The sequence below is a fragment of the Ammodytes marinus genome (genome assembly GCF_949987685.1).
Source record: "Ammodytes marinus genome assembly, chromosome: 11".
Taxonomy (NCBI): Eukaryota; Metazoa; Chordata; class Actinopteri; order Uranoscopiformes; family Ammodytidae; genus Ammodytes; species Ammodytes marinus.
Window position 1 is genome coordinate 9,046,794 of NC_137215.1, and position 15,352 is coordinate 9,062,145.

Sequence of the window (15,352 nt, forward strand, 5' to 3'; positions counted from 1 at the left end):
TGTGGACTCTGTGTATATTTTGAATGGTTTTACAGGGGCCCTGTTAGTAATCTTTTATAGATTATACCTTATTTATTTCTAGCATGCTGGACCAAGTAATTTGTCAGGCGATGTATACTTTAGAGAAAGCATCTTCATTGTGACTGTACTAACTTGTTTTTTTACAACAAATGTGGTCTTACCATCATTCATGGCTTCTAATTTTTTCTGATCATACACTATTCTAACAGTTTTGCTCACCGTCCACCTATAGTGAGGTAAATGTTTCATATATGCATTTGTTAGCATGCATGTACTGTGTGGTTTCATACTATACACTGTGTTTGTGCTGGATTATTAGCAGCTTTGCTTATATGATATTGATGTACTTGCAGGACTCTTTGGGTAGTAACAACATTGTTGAATGTTGGATGCACTTTTATTAAGTCTCTTGAGATACAAGTGTCAATTAAATGTTATAGAATGTAATGTAGTGTTTGTATTGCATATCTATGCTTTTCAACAGGCAGGTTTGACTGGCATCCTATGCTTTATCAGTAGACTACAAAGAGAATCAAACATGAATTATGAACTAAATATACAAACTCTGTCTCATGTATATGCACCCTCAAAGAAAACACAAACAGTAATGTATGTACACTGATCAGTGCAATTATTGATAATTAAAAGTGCAATACTTTTGTGTGCAATTGGTTTCCAGGCCATGCGCTGCTTGACGCACCCAAATTAACCACAACTTTTCTTTGGGTTTAAGGTTGTTTATTCCTCTGGCTCAACAGACATTTTAGCGTTCTTTTCTTACCGGATTGGAGGAGAAATAGGCCGGTGCGTTACCTGGCGATCGTTATTTGTGCATGTTTGTGGTCGATTTGCTGCGGTCTAAAAACAGTGTGACTGCAAACCTGGGAACCCAGTTCCCCGACTGGGCACAGCTGATATAGATTAGAAGCCCTCGCCATGCCAATTGTGGGGGCGGCGTTTGATTTACGCACCGTCCTATTCTCCAACCAGTCGTCATTAAATCATAAATCATTTAAATAATCAACAAACAACTCAAAATTGATAAACAAATGCAAAATATTCAATAAATCCTGAAATCAATCATTTGGCTTCAACAATAATGTTTGTACCTCTGGTATATTCTGGACATGTTTCCTGCTGTTGATTTTGAATGAGGTCATTATATTAACAACATGTTTCTACATGTTACAAGTCTACAGAAATGTGATCAGGTTGATGGGAAGGAACTACTTCAAAATTAAAATGACCTCTTCATAGTAAAGATTAGTATTTAAAGAAACATATGGACTGATTACACATGGCACTTCATACATGTCTACATGTTACTCCAGTCCCACTTGTATAATTGTAACTCATAAGTCATGATTTCAAGTGACAATGGTAACTATAGCTGTTGTCCACCAAGAGGAGAAAGACTTGAGAACGTATGACATATTCCATTGATTTGACGCTGACCTCATGTGATTGTATGAAGCTGGAGTTTTTTTTAAATATATGGGCATGAAGTATAAGTAGCAGCCTTAAACGATAATGTAAAAATATACATAACAGGATTGGAGAGAGCTTTCATTTCTATCCATAGTATTTAAAGCAGGGGTGTCCAAACTTTTTTCACTGAGGGCCACACACAGAAAAATCTACGAAGGGCCGGGCCACTTTGCAAAAATAACACATTTATCAGGACATGTAGCTGCTCTGATGTTTAGTTTCATATTGTCTTCGTAAATTGTAATCCTTCTTCACGGCAACAATTTACTTGCACATTAAACAGATACATTCCCCCTCTTGTTAAATGCCATTGATACACCCAGTGTTTTCTGCTTTTGCGTCCAATGTCCAGCTGGGTGAAAATAGTAGCCAGCTGAGATCCCGCCCCTCCAAGGGGGGTCCGAGGGAATGCCCCCCGGGAGATTTTTTGAAGTTTTTAAATTCAAATGCATGAATCTGGTGCACTTTGAGAGGGAAATTAAGAGGCTAAAGCTGAAGAATTTTGTGTGAAAAAAATGGAGACACTGTGTCAGATGAATGACACATGAATTTTCTATAATAATATTCATTTAAAATAAAATATTATGCAGGGTCCTCTGAGATGGCTCTTTTTCTTTTATGAGACATATTTCTCTGTAATATAATGAGTGCATTTAAATTATTTAAAAATTAAAAGGACCATATTGCATTATATTTTTTAAATGTGCCACGGGCCAATCAATCAGTTTTGACACCCCTGCACCAGTGGGCTAACTAAGAAATGCAAAAAATAAATATATATATTTTTTTTTTTCAAAGGGCCATATCACATTATATTATTAAAATCGGCCGCGGGCCAATAAAAAGCGGGCCGCAGTTGGCCCGCGGCCCGTAGTTTGGACACCCCTGATTTAAAGGATACCCTGGTGGGGGCAAAAGGATCCTTTAGAGTAAGGGGGAATAGAACATGCTTGGAATTGTCTAATGAACATAGCTTTAAAGCACACTATTGATTACACAAATCCCCATGACACATGAAACAGTGGCAGTCACATTGCTTGAAGACTTAGGCGGGACATACCGTACATAAGAATTTTAATAGGATAAGTCAGAAAAGGCTTATCTTAAGACATGGTGAGAAAAAAAATCACTGTTTTTCTCATTTTCTCAGAGCCTTCATACTAGAATATCTGAGGTAAACGGCAATCGTTGGGGGGTATTTAAAAAGATGTTTTTCAAAAAAATCCTGTTTAATTCACATTTGTACAAACAGTTACCAGAGTGAAATATTCCTCAATGTTTTCACTGATGAGTTGAGAAACAGGGTCATTCTTCATCAAGGAAGTCAAAACTTACTGAAACATACTGTGATATTTAATGCTCTTTCCTCTTCTCTGGCTGGCTTCATAAAGGGGAAACACAATGAATTGAATATTCAGCACTATCAATGGTGTACCATATCTAGACATGTATTTATAGTCTTGCCTCTACTCTCTCTGTTCTTTTGTCAACACCCAGGTCTACTTATCCCGAGAAGATGTATGGTGTCTTTTCAAAGCAATGGGGAAAACATATTCGTAAAGTATTAGAGTAAAAACGCCAGCTAACAACATCACCTCTCACTCTGTCTCTGTCTCTGTATCTGTATCTGTCTCTCTCTCTTTCTCTCTCTCTCTCTCTCTCTCTATATATATATATATATATATATATATATATATATATATATATATATATATATATATCATTTTATAAACATACACAGACATATATGTATTTGCTGCATCAGTAAGGGAACCCCAGGAGTTGTGGGAGACTCTGACAACATTAACAACTTGTGGGGAATATTATGCAAGTCCTGAAACCTGAGAGCCGGTCACCTGTTTCTGCTACCTGAGCCTGGGCCCAGGGGACGAAGGAGGATCGTAGACAGCCTCACGTAATTGCCTGCCTGAAGGACCCAACTTATATGGTTAAGCCCTAGGGCCCTGCTGGAAGCACCACATATCCCTGGTGGGTGTTTTCAAACCAGCAGAACTTAACCACAGGCATGAGTAGGGAATGAATTAACCGAGATCAGGATCCAGTGAAGTGTGTCCACCTAGAGAGATTGCTGTTAAACTTTTACCAAGGACACAAGCTCAACTTCTCTCTTCCATTTGCAGAAATGATCCTGAATGTCAGGAGGCTAATGTAAGCTCACAGGCCTGTTTTTATAAACATATTGACTCAGTTGATGAGTGGCACTCAGCTCCTTGATTCTCCGTCACCTGAGAGGAGTTTCCACTACGGCTTGGGAAAAGAGCTCACACTGCTACTTGGTGACTGCAAGGATCTGTTACACCCTTGTCTGAGAGAGTGTGTACTGTCTGTCTGTTGAAAGAAGTGGATATACCGCTTCCAAAAAGAGGATCAACAGTTAATGTCTTGGACTTAACCCTCTGCTTTATCAGGTAAGGCTTTAAAATATCATCAGAAAGGGTTGGACTGACTTCAGAGTTATGCTTCGGTTTATATTTGTGCTGTAAAAAATGTTAGTAGATTTTCAACAGTAACAGTAGGCCAAACGTACGTGCATCAATGGAAATCTAGACACTATAACATACTATATGTTAGGATAACATCATATTAGGACAGTAATTTCTGCATTTAGTCTATGAATATAACAGTTCATTTGGATATCTTTTTCACAGACACTGTCTATTTGATCCATCAAACCCAAGCAGATCGTTTCCAGTCACTTATATATCTGCTAAAGTGTAAAATGTTCATAGTTTTGTTGGCGCCTCAAACATCTAATAACTCAGGCGCCACTGGTATGTTTTCCTGCTGTGCATTCAAACAGATTATGATTATTATTAAGATTATGGCCCATGTGATCACATTCCAGTGACCTGCAGCCAGGACAATTACGGCACGCTTGATTCAGCATGTAACTGCTGCCGATAACAACAATGAGCATGTGTTTATGTGTCATGTAAATCCTCCTTATATTTCACGATTCAATAAGATAACGCATGTGTGATCATAAAGTGATTAAACCTTGAATCAAGGGCACATTCTGAATCAGAAATAAGGGATAAATCTTCCTCGTAAAAAGTGTTAATTTAATTTATCACAAAAACGAAATCTCTGAATTTGAGTGTGAACAGGAGAGGGTGCGGAGAAATGAAAGACAGCATTGTCAGCGTACACTAAAAGGCCGGGATAATACGACTGGTTAATGACAAAAAATAACCTCAGCTTACACCAGCACGTATGACACATCTGAACTCTGTATTTTATCCCAGAGCTCCCTCACCGAGCATCATTTCAACATTGGCTGCGCTGATGGGTTTATCTCTCATATACCCACAGCTCTGCACAGCCTGTCTGCTTCCTAACCAGCTGTAAGTCCCACCACGGCTTCCCTCTTTGTCCCCGGCACTGTCAGGAGCACAAAGGTTTACTCAAAAACTGGGTTCCATGCATGCAACAATGAGCATACTGTATATATAGACACATCAGCCAAGTTCGTTCTCTCTATGGGCTGTCAAGCTATCTGTATTTCCCTCACAAAAACACACTATTTTTATTTTGTGTTGTTTCTATGTCTTCTCTCGTTCTCCATGTCCCAAAAACCCACTGGTTGGTGGTGCTTAAGGTTTACTTTGAAAGGATAAGGTTGGATATAATATAATTCGCTGCTACCTATGACACAAAGCTTCTCTCTGAAAAACTGACACAAACACACTCCTTTATTTTCACTTTGTTTGGGTAAAAACAGTTAGTGATTTCTTTAAACAGCATGGGCACAGTAGGTTTTGGTACACATTACTCAAACTGGAGTAAATAATTAATTGAGGGGGGATGGAATATGTCACCCAGTGCAACAGTGTGGCTCATTATTGCATGTACCAGAGATATAGGCTCTATCAGGCTTTGGCTGCACAGAATGTACTGGTTCGTAAGAGAAGATCATTCTGGACTTATTTTAGTCACACCATGACTTTAACTAACGTCAAGTAAGTAGGGAATGATGCAGTAAAAGAGACTACTCCAGTACACGATACTCTGTGAACAGATGGACAAAAAAGTAGAGGAACAAACGTAATAGCATATTTTGTTTGTTATGGTTTTGGGACACCACACGTCTCCCGGCATAGATTCAGTGTGGTGTTGATTCTGTAAGTCTATAAACAAAACTTGAGGAATAGTATACATTGTTTTTGAATGTGTCAACCAGCTGTTTGTCTTTATTATATACAACAATGTTTGCAAACCACTACAAACATACAGCGTACAGTATTCAACAGTATTTAGTTGCATATTCTTTTGTACATTGTATCTACATACTAAAGTATTTCTGCAGTTTTCATGTTAAAAATAACCATATTTAGTTGAAAGACTGTTGTCACACTGTCTCCATTGTTCAGTGCTCATACCAATATTTTGTTTAATGGCCCATTTCAAGCCATATGCTCTCCAGGGTGCCTGCTCATATTCTCGTTGTCTTACACAAACAAACTCCTACCCAACCCTTTTTTATAGAGTGCAAGAGTGCCCTTATAAAAATGTTGTTGTTCCTCCAATTACTTTCTGGCTGGGCAAAAATAAATCAAAGGAGAGAAAGGGGTGAAAGTGTGAATGTATGAATTTATATTAGCAGTGTTGTTGTTACAAGCCTGCATTCCTGTCCCATGTGACTCACCTCAAAGTGGAGCATACGGGGTAAACATAATTACTTTGCTGTATTATATGCACTGTAGCATTCATGCAAACAACTTAAGAGGCCCACGACTGACTTCAATTTACAAGGCCTCACTTTGACATTGTATAACCCAGAATGAATGCTATTCATGCATGACAAGTTTATTTAAAAGCGAAAATGGTGCCTCCATTTGTAATAATCTCAGTTATATTGACTCTAATAGCCACATTGGGCTTTATCCCGGCGGAATTGAAAGCATTGCACTTGGTGTATCATGATTAAAAAAATGAATCATACTGAGTGCTGAATAAAATGAGTCCATAAGCCCCTTCCTATGCTTTCTGAAACAATAGGCCAAAACATTTAAGCTATTGTTCACTGTTTAAAAATTATACAAAATGTGCCGGGCAAGCATAACCTCGTTAGGAGAGTCATAGTCAGCTGAGCTGAGCAGGAGAAATGCAGGGAGAGAGAGAATTTTTCTTTTTGGTGCTGATAAGTGGGAATGAACATGGCTCCACGCATGGAATAAATGATGGAATGATAAAGTGAAGTGAATAATGTGATATTGAAGTATTAGCAGGAAGACTGTTTTCAGTGACAAGGTAGCTGGACTTTTTGCGATGAGTAGGTAGATCCGATAATTGTGGTTCAAGGTGAGGAGTACGTCTTTGAAGTGCACTTCCCTTTTATGTTATGTATGGTGTGTGCAGCCTAGTTAAAATCCGAAACTATAGCGCTCTAATGTACACTGTATTTCCTTTTTATTTTATGAACGGATGGTTGGAAATTTAGGAGACAGCTGGTCGATGTCAGTGGGTTTTCGCAGTTGGAGATTCCCGAGCCGATCGACACCTAACATCAATGAGGTAAACATCTCTGGGTGTATTCATCTGTTTACCCAAGGACTTATGACCTGGAAAGTTACTAAACACACAACTACTGGGTGGATACACTGCTGCACTGTGTGATAAGTTATTGTGTGCAACTGCTTTTCTTGAAGAGTAAAATGGTGTTGACTGAAGAAAACCCAACTTTTACCATGTCTGAGATTACTGTTTGAACAAAACACATTTTAAAATTATTGGTATTATGGCTATTTGAGCAAGACATATTTACTATTATAATTACCAACAAAATAATGTGTTTGTATAAAAACTCCATTTCTGAATATGTAAAGTAATGTTCTTTCATAATGATATTATGTTCGCTCTCTGACCTAATAAGGAGATTTTCAGATATCCATTACTCTTGTTTAAAATAAAATAAAAGTCAAGCAATAGAGAAAATTACTTTGAATAATTTGTCCCTATATCAAGTTACACATTGTCATTAATTAACAGACCAAGAAACAAGTCCAGCACAAGAGCATTCCCTCAAACCACATCACAGAAACTAATATATTTGTATTTGCTGTCTTTCTTTGGATTAATTTTTCTCTCTACTCTCTACTCTTTTTTCTCCTCTCTGTCCTTTTCGTAGGCCTCAAATAACAAAAACGCTGCTTCACTGCACAGGAATGTCCCGTCATGGGGTGTGTGGCGGGGGCAAGAAGAGAAGGGCAGTGTGTCTCTTAAACCTATAACACACTCTGCCTACTCTCAGACTGCAGAGAGTGCATCTTGCAGTGGAGTATCCAACCTGGTCAGGACTGCAAGTGTCCCAGATGTGTTGGGAAGGAGTCCTAGGACAGCATTCTCATCCATCACCATCACAGCCCGGAAGCTTTCGGCATCACTTTCCACTTTACATGACCCTGAGTGTACTTCCACTCCAGCACTGCATGTGAAGGTGTCAACTCCAACAAAACTAACAGAAACATTTGGAGAAAGAGACTTATCCATACCCACAAGAAAAATGAGAGTTTCAAACTCTGAAGCGGACATGTGCAGACAGAGTGCTTCCATTGTGACACCAAATGAGTTCAGAAAGGCCAACTCACCAGGGGAGGGATTGGCAGCCAGAGATCGAGAAAAGAGGAAAGTGCAACTTGTTCAACGTAGACTGGGTTACACAGCGGGCAGCAGAAAGCAGGACGCGATAGGTGGCTCGTCAATGAACCTGTCCTCACTGCCTTCGTACCGGACTTTCATTCATCTGGAGGTGCCTCTCAGGTCCACTAGATCTGTTGTGTTTTTGGACAAGTCACTCTCCATTTCCCTGTTGGAACTACAGGGAAGAGGAGTAGGTCAACCCACTTTGTACAGGTCCACCTTGTCTGTCCGCCTCGGTGTCTCATCCTGCCGCAGCAGATTCTCCAGAGATAACAAACCAGCCAAGACAAATGAGTGTTCTGGGACACCCAGAGCAGCCAAGTTGGGCCATAACAAACGAAATAGCAGAGAAAATGGATTGGGCCCTCTATCAAAGCACCGGGGGCGCAAGGTCGAGCAAATACCACTCGCTCCTAGTGTTAACAGGAAGGCTGAAGATACAGACACACAATGCCACAGAAATACTTCAGGAGAATTGTCATGCAGAAGGCCAAGGCCATCAAACACAAAGGCTGGAAGCCTGAAGGGGAATGCAGATGAGACAGCCTTCCTTACCCGGAGCAATTTCAGACACACGCAGCACATTTGCAATATTAGCCCAGGTACGAATTTGTTCACATTGCTTCAAAAGTAAAAATCTAAAGTAGCAATGCCAATTGATCTGTAGACTTATACTTATTTCAGAGGCCCGTACATTCCTACGCAATTTTAGATAACATCACATTTCCCAGGCGTAACAGCAAGCTGAATGTGCTGTCAAGGTGGTCTTTGAGGGTGGAAAGTCTCATTTGTTTCACTATGCCTCTCACCTTTTCATTCATACCTCATGCAATGTTAACCCAACTGCACCCTGCCTCCACTTTTTCAGAAGAAAGTCACACGGTTTCAATAAATCCCAACTGGTGCACACACAATCAGTCCAACTGCAGACTTTAACAAAGAACACAAACTTTATTTTTTCCTCTACTGTCTTCCAACACTAACATCTTAAGTTAGCCAGTGCTACTGTCTATATTAACAGTGCGTTGCAAAATCTAAAGATAGAATGAATATAAATGATTTTCTGCAGGTCTCCTGCGCATAAATTAGGATAAAATCCAGGTTATATGAGAGCTGTAGAAAGAAACATATTTTGCTTCTTTATGCCACTGAGGAGCGTAATGTTTCATGGTTTGTTTAATGGTTCTTATTTGAAATGGCAACTTGTGTTTTTTGGGGGTTATCTTCTAGACTATATCCTGGAGGTGACGACAAGATGAAGAAGGTCACAGCACCTGGCCAAGTGGAAGTAGTCCAGCTAGCTGATTGTCTTTGTTTACATACGTTAAGCTGAGCTAATGGCTTCTGGCTGTGGCTTCACTTAGACACAACAATGATATTGAACTTTTTTTTAGATATAATTTCAATAATTGTTCTTCCCAAATTGTAAAACTTTTTCGCTAGTATTACAGTATAGTGTGACAGCAAGCATTGGCTAAATTAATTGGTAATGATACTGTGTTGAGCCTAAGGACTCAATACAGATAGTGCAGTAGGCCTATATATAGCCTATCTAGTTTGTGATGGGAGTACCTATACAGTGTAGTGAATGTCACAGCTTAAAGCTACAACGAGTAAGTCGGCACGTTGGCGACACCTTTGAACAAAAGCGGTAGTATTTTTACGACGCCAGCTGTCGTGAAGCTCGTGCAGGGGGTGCAAGATTCAAATAATCAGGAAGCAATATAGTGCGTGTCCGTGTATTGAAAGTGTGAGGGCACCGGACTCTTTTCGGCTCGGTGAGAGTGGTTAGTGACACAGCATCAACTACACCTGATTGCAATGAGTTGATCCATTGTCACCTCTCACTGAGCTGAACGAGTATGTGTCCCCACACAAAGCGAATGAACGAGAGACGGCAGTTAGTTATGGATCACGATGAGGTAATGTGTTTATGTTGTTGTAAATAATGACTATTTCAGATGAATAATGGTCATCTGATGATGCTGGTGAGGCAAAGTAAACTTTGTTTTAGTAGGCTACCGCTCATTCATTTAGGAGTAAACACTGCAGTCTAGGTTCACTCCGTGAAATTGTGTATACGTTGCTTGGCAACGCCCTCCCGCCCGCCTATCACTCTCCTTTTTAGCTTTTCTTCATTGCATTTTCTTTTTTTTCTTTGATGGTTCAGCCCCGTTAGTCATCATGACGACAAATAACTGTCTCAAACAAGGGTCCCGCGGGACAACGTCTCAATTTGCGGGACGTGTGAAAAGTAATGGAAATGCGATCTGGTCACCCTAGAAGTTAGAAGCATTGTTATTGAAAGTGAGCCCCCCTTTTTAAATGCGTGTTTTATAATCTGGCATTTATCCGATAGCTGTGAGGAGACAGCAGTCTCCGTTTGTCTGTGTGTGTATCGGTCTGTGTGTGTGTAATCGGGCTGCTGGGCTCAGTGGCTCTGTGAAGGTGCTGCCTGCAGTGCTTCAGCGTTTCTCTTCCTGTTACTTCAAACTAAAAGCCAACTCACGTTTGTCAAGTGAAATGCTAATGTGAAGCCAGTGAAATGCTTTTAATGTGAAGCCGCAGCCTTAATGCTCTATTTGTTTAACAGTAGCTAACTTAACTGCTGCGCGCTGATCTAAAGATAGTGTTTTTTTAATATAGAAAGCCGTGTCTCTGGCATTACCGGTGGTGACACAAGTTTATTTTGCTAAAAAAACGGCACTTTGTCCCGCATTGTCCCGCACAAACGTAGTCTTTGTCCCACATCTGGTGAATTGGGATCTGGTCTCCCTATCCCCTTCCCTCACCTGGAGTGATAGGCTTCTCAAATCACGTTCCTGCGCCACACTGAAATCTGCGACCAATACGGATATGTGACCATAGAGCATGCACGCGTGAACCGAAAATCGGACTGGGTGTACGACCAGATCAAATGCAGTAATAAAAACTATATAAAAACGTCTTTCTTTGCACTGATGGTCTCGTTTGCTGTTAAAGGTAATTTATGATTATGAGAGGAAACATGAGGCTGTTTAAAAGATATTTAAATGTTACTCGTTGCCGCTTTAAAGGACTCAAAACTGTGATGTGTCCGTTTCAGAAACATATCTGCCTGCCTTTCCTATTACATGGACTTTCTCAAAAAACAACTTTTTAATGATTAAACCACTCTCTTCACTCATTACATACATTTTCTGCACTATCCTACAGCTTTTTTCCCTGTGTTTTTCTTCTTTAAACTTTCTTTTCACTGGACACTTTATTTATTCCGATGCTTAGAGGGCAACACGTATCCTGTGGCAATAACTCGGTCTGCAACATTATATGTTTGTGTTTGCATCCTGGGGCATGTGCTGATGCTCTGTCTACATTCCACATGGCCAAAGCAGGGTATTTAATGGAGATGTATGGTATAGGAGATATATTCCACTAAAGGTAGAGGAATGGGGTTACGAGTGCAGAATGGATGCACTGTCATCTTTTACATTATTCATAGGCCACACTCAGGTTCCCTCTGGGTTGTTCTCTCTATGAAGCGTGTGTGTGTGTATACTGGGTCGTTTTGGGGTCAGTCCGAGGTCTGTTCATTTTCCTGCTTTTCCAGATTACAAAAGCTTAGATAGAACTCTGGAACATTGTTAAATTTGTGCAAGAACTCAGATTTCATCTGTATGTCCACAGCAAATCATAGCACAACTTTACCTCAAATTATTTTTCATTGTGAAAAGGATCTCCCTATTCCCAGTTCTTCAGTATTCAGTATTACTTCCAAACCACTTTTCTTAATTTTTTTTTTGCAATGAAAAAAAAATGTATTTGAAAAAATTAAAAATTAAAATACAATTTTCAGTAACAGTCACTTAATTTCTCTCTGTCTCTCAAGTGGACTCCACAACATGGAGCAAGCAAGCAGGAGGTGAGAAGACAGAAGAACGACAAGAGAATGACTGTTCCATAGGGCCTCAGACAGTCCCTGATTTGGATAAGACCTGTTCCCGACTGAAGGCTGATGCTCTGGAAGACATACCCAAATCTCTCAGCCTCAAAGTAGGAGCCACTTTTCTCAGTTAATGTTTTACAGTTTTCTAAATAATTACTCGGCCAAAACATTCCCACCTACTAGACATTTTCTGTAGCTTTAAGCCACATGGCATGGCCTTCATCGATAGATTGCTATGAGTTGTCATGAAGAAAGTCATTTTGTATCATGTTACCAGAGTCGAGAGCTTGGGTCAGTGGATAACAAGTGATCGTGAGACGAGTGGGAGGTTGTAACCTGTCTCTCTTAAGGGAAGATCTCTGGAACTGATCACAACTGAGCTGTCTCCCTGATGAAGGCAACAAGATATGTCTGAAAGCTCCATAAAATTAACAATAAATAAGTTACTTACACTACACTACCCAAAATGCAACTTGACTGTAGACGGTCTGCGATACTGGTGTTTTAAGCTAGTTGTAGCTCAATGTAGCCGCTAGCCTCAATTAGAGATGAGGAGTGAGCTACACAGGTCTGGTAACCTCACTTCTTTTTCAAAACCACAATTCTGGAAATGTGTGCATTTTCAAACTGTAGTCTTAGAAACTAATTTCCTTCTTGAAACATTCTAATATATTAAATTGCACTTTTAAATTATTTATTTATGTACATAAGGTTACAATACAATCTTAGAAGTAGTTCAGTATTCCAACTGAGAACATGTTGGGGACTGTGTCGGTTGCAACATGGATAATACTTTAAGTCCCCATTGGCCAGTTGATTTCCAACAGTTGCACTTGTTCCATTACTTTTTGATTCATGGAAGACAGAACCTAAAAGGGATCTTGATAAAAAATTATATTTTAAAAAGTGAGATCTATCAAATAATAAGTGGAGCAGCTCAGGATGCAATAACAACAAACAGTGGTTCCACAAAGTACAGAAACATGACACTTACAACCTAGATGTCATTTATGGAGTCAAGCTAATACCATAAAAACCTGCACACGGTGATAGTTACCTACTTAAACGGCCTTTAGGTTCCCTACGAGAATAGGCCTGAATTGGATTTTTATTACAAAAAGGTTTATGATCAGATATCAGATCGTGCTGTATATGTGCTTTATGGAACCTTTAAAACGTTAGGGATGATATACTGTATATTGGCTTCCCACACAGAGAATCTTGAATGTGTTTACTCTTGAAATAAACATTTTCACAACAGCAGCGCGATCTCCTTAGAGGTGCTCTTCACACTTACAGACATTTTTAGCTAAGTCAGTGTTTGATAGCCTCTGCCAAGTAGAGGGGAAATGAAAAGAAAATCTTAAATAATTACAAGATTTCCTTTTATCCCTGTTTTCCTTTTTGTATTTGATTTCAGTCTTACTTCCAGTAATGCAACAAGTTTTATCTCCGCATGGTGAGGGGTGAAGACCCCGAAGAGGTTTGTGAGGCTTTCTAAAGAATTCAGACCCCCCCCCCCCACCCTGAGTAAAGCTCTCTTACCTTTATCCCCACTAAAGCTGAGCATAATATCACCTTGTTGCCCACCCCTCCTAGGTATTACAAGGCTGTGAAGGGGGATTTTCCAAGGTTAAGGAATAGATTAAGGATATTTTTCAGAATAGATTCTACCCCAATGGAGATTTTTTTTCTTCTTTGCCCCTCTTTCCACAGGATTAGTGTCTATGAGCCAGTTCCACCCACAAGCAGCTTACTGTATATCTATCCCTCTATCCCTAGGAGGCTTTGGAGCTCTTCAGGCCAGACTTCATCAGCCGATCTCAGGGTCGGGTGAGGAGGTTGGAGCAGAGGGCTAAGGGAAGGAGAGCGCTGCAGGACTACAATTCAGAGCTGCTGCAGGGCTTCAGGGAGGATCAGTGCAAAGACAAGAGGAACTGCACCACACCAGATCCACTTAGTGGTAAGTGCAGCTGAATAAGACATGGAAAAGGAGAAATCACCCATATGAAAAAAAAGCACAATTTCATATTTCTGGCCAATGATAGATTTACAGTACGTCATAAAACAGAAGATCCTGGAGTAAGTGGAAGTGGAAGTTGTTCACTCTGCAGTGACAACAGAGAGCAAATCACAGTCTACCCCCTTCGAGATAGTCTCCCAGGAGTCAGTCCAAAGCAAGCCCTCATTTTCTACATCGATCTTTTACCGTCCGTGATCTGTTGTTACATCACTTCTGCAGGGACTAACACATTTATCAAAGCCTCAGACAGTCTCCATGAAGGCACCTTTGGTGGGTTGGTTTATACAGTAGTTATCTGGGGAGAGCTAAACATTTAGCCCCACACACACACACACACACACACACACACACACACACACACACACACACACACACACACACACACACACACACTGCAAAATATGTAAATAAGGAAGCTGGGGTCGTCTAATACCGAATAATTTTGGTTTGTGTGAGAAACTATGGACTCTCTCAACTAATCCATGTTAACTTCAGAAACCTCAGCTGATGTGGGAAATTATTGTCCTTATTGTGTCGTGGCAAGTATCCAACTTTGCTCTCTGGTGGCCATTATCTAGCATTGCAGATCTGTGAAAGCGTTGTGTTTCTCTTACTGTAAGCTCTGTATGCAGGGAATACACTCAGGTTGAGACTAGAACATAATGATGCCTTTGACTCTATTTCTATCCCATTTTAAACTGGGTGGCAGCCAGGAATTAAACAAGGTCAAAAATACAGCAAACAAGTTGGGAATCCAGAAATGATGCAAAAGGCCGTACAATGATAATGAAAAACATATGTGCTTTTGTATCATCAGATATCCGACTTACTATTTTCCAAAGTTGTTGAAATATCTTTTGACATTCATAAAGGTGCTGTGTATTCAATGTAAAACACTCATTCTATTTACTCATACTGACTGAAGCTGTCGGACTATACCTGCCAGAACTCTGACAAGACATTGTTCAGTTGAAGTGAGCACACTAGAACACCTACATCCACAGCATTTCTCTCGGCAGATTTAACTCAATTGTTTGAGTCTGCTTTACGGATCTGTTATATCAATAATTATAATTTGGCTATTGCGTTCTGATCATAACAGCATTTTTTTAAAACACACATTTTTCACAACTCACAACTGATTGTTTGTAGTAATTTGTCTTTGAAGCAAACCCAACTGGAGCAGACAACTGACTGCTCAACCGTTTAATAAAGCATTAATAAAGCAGGGAAGC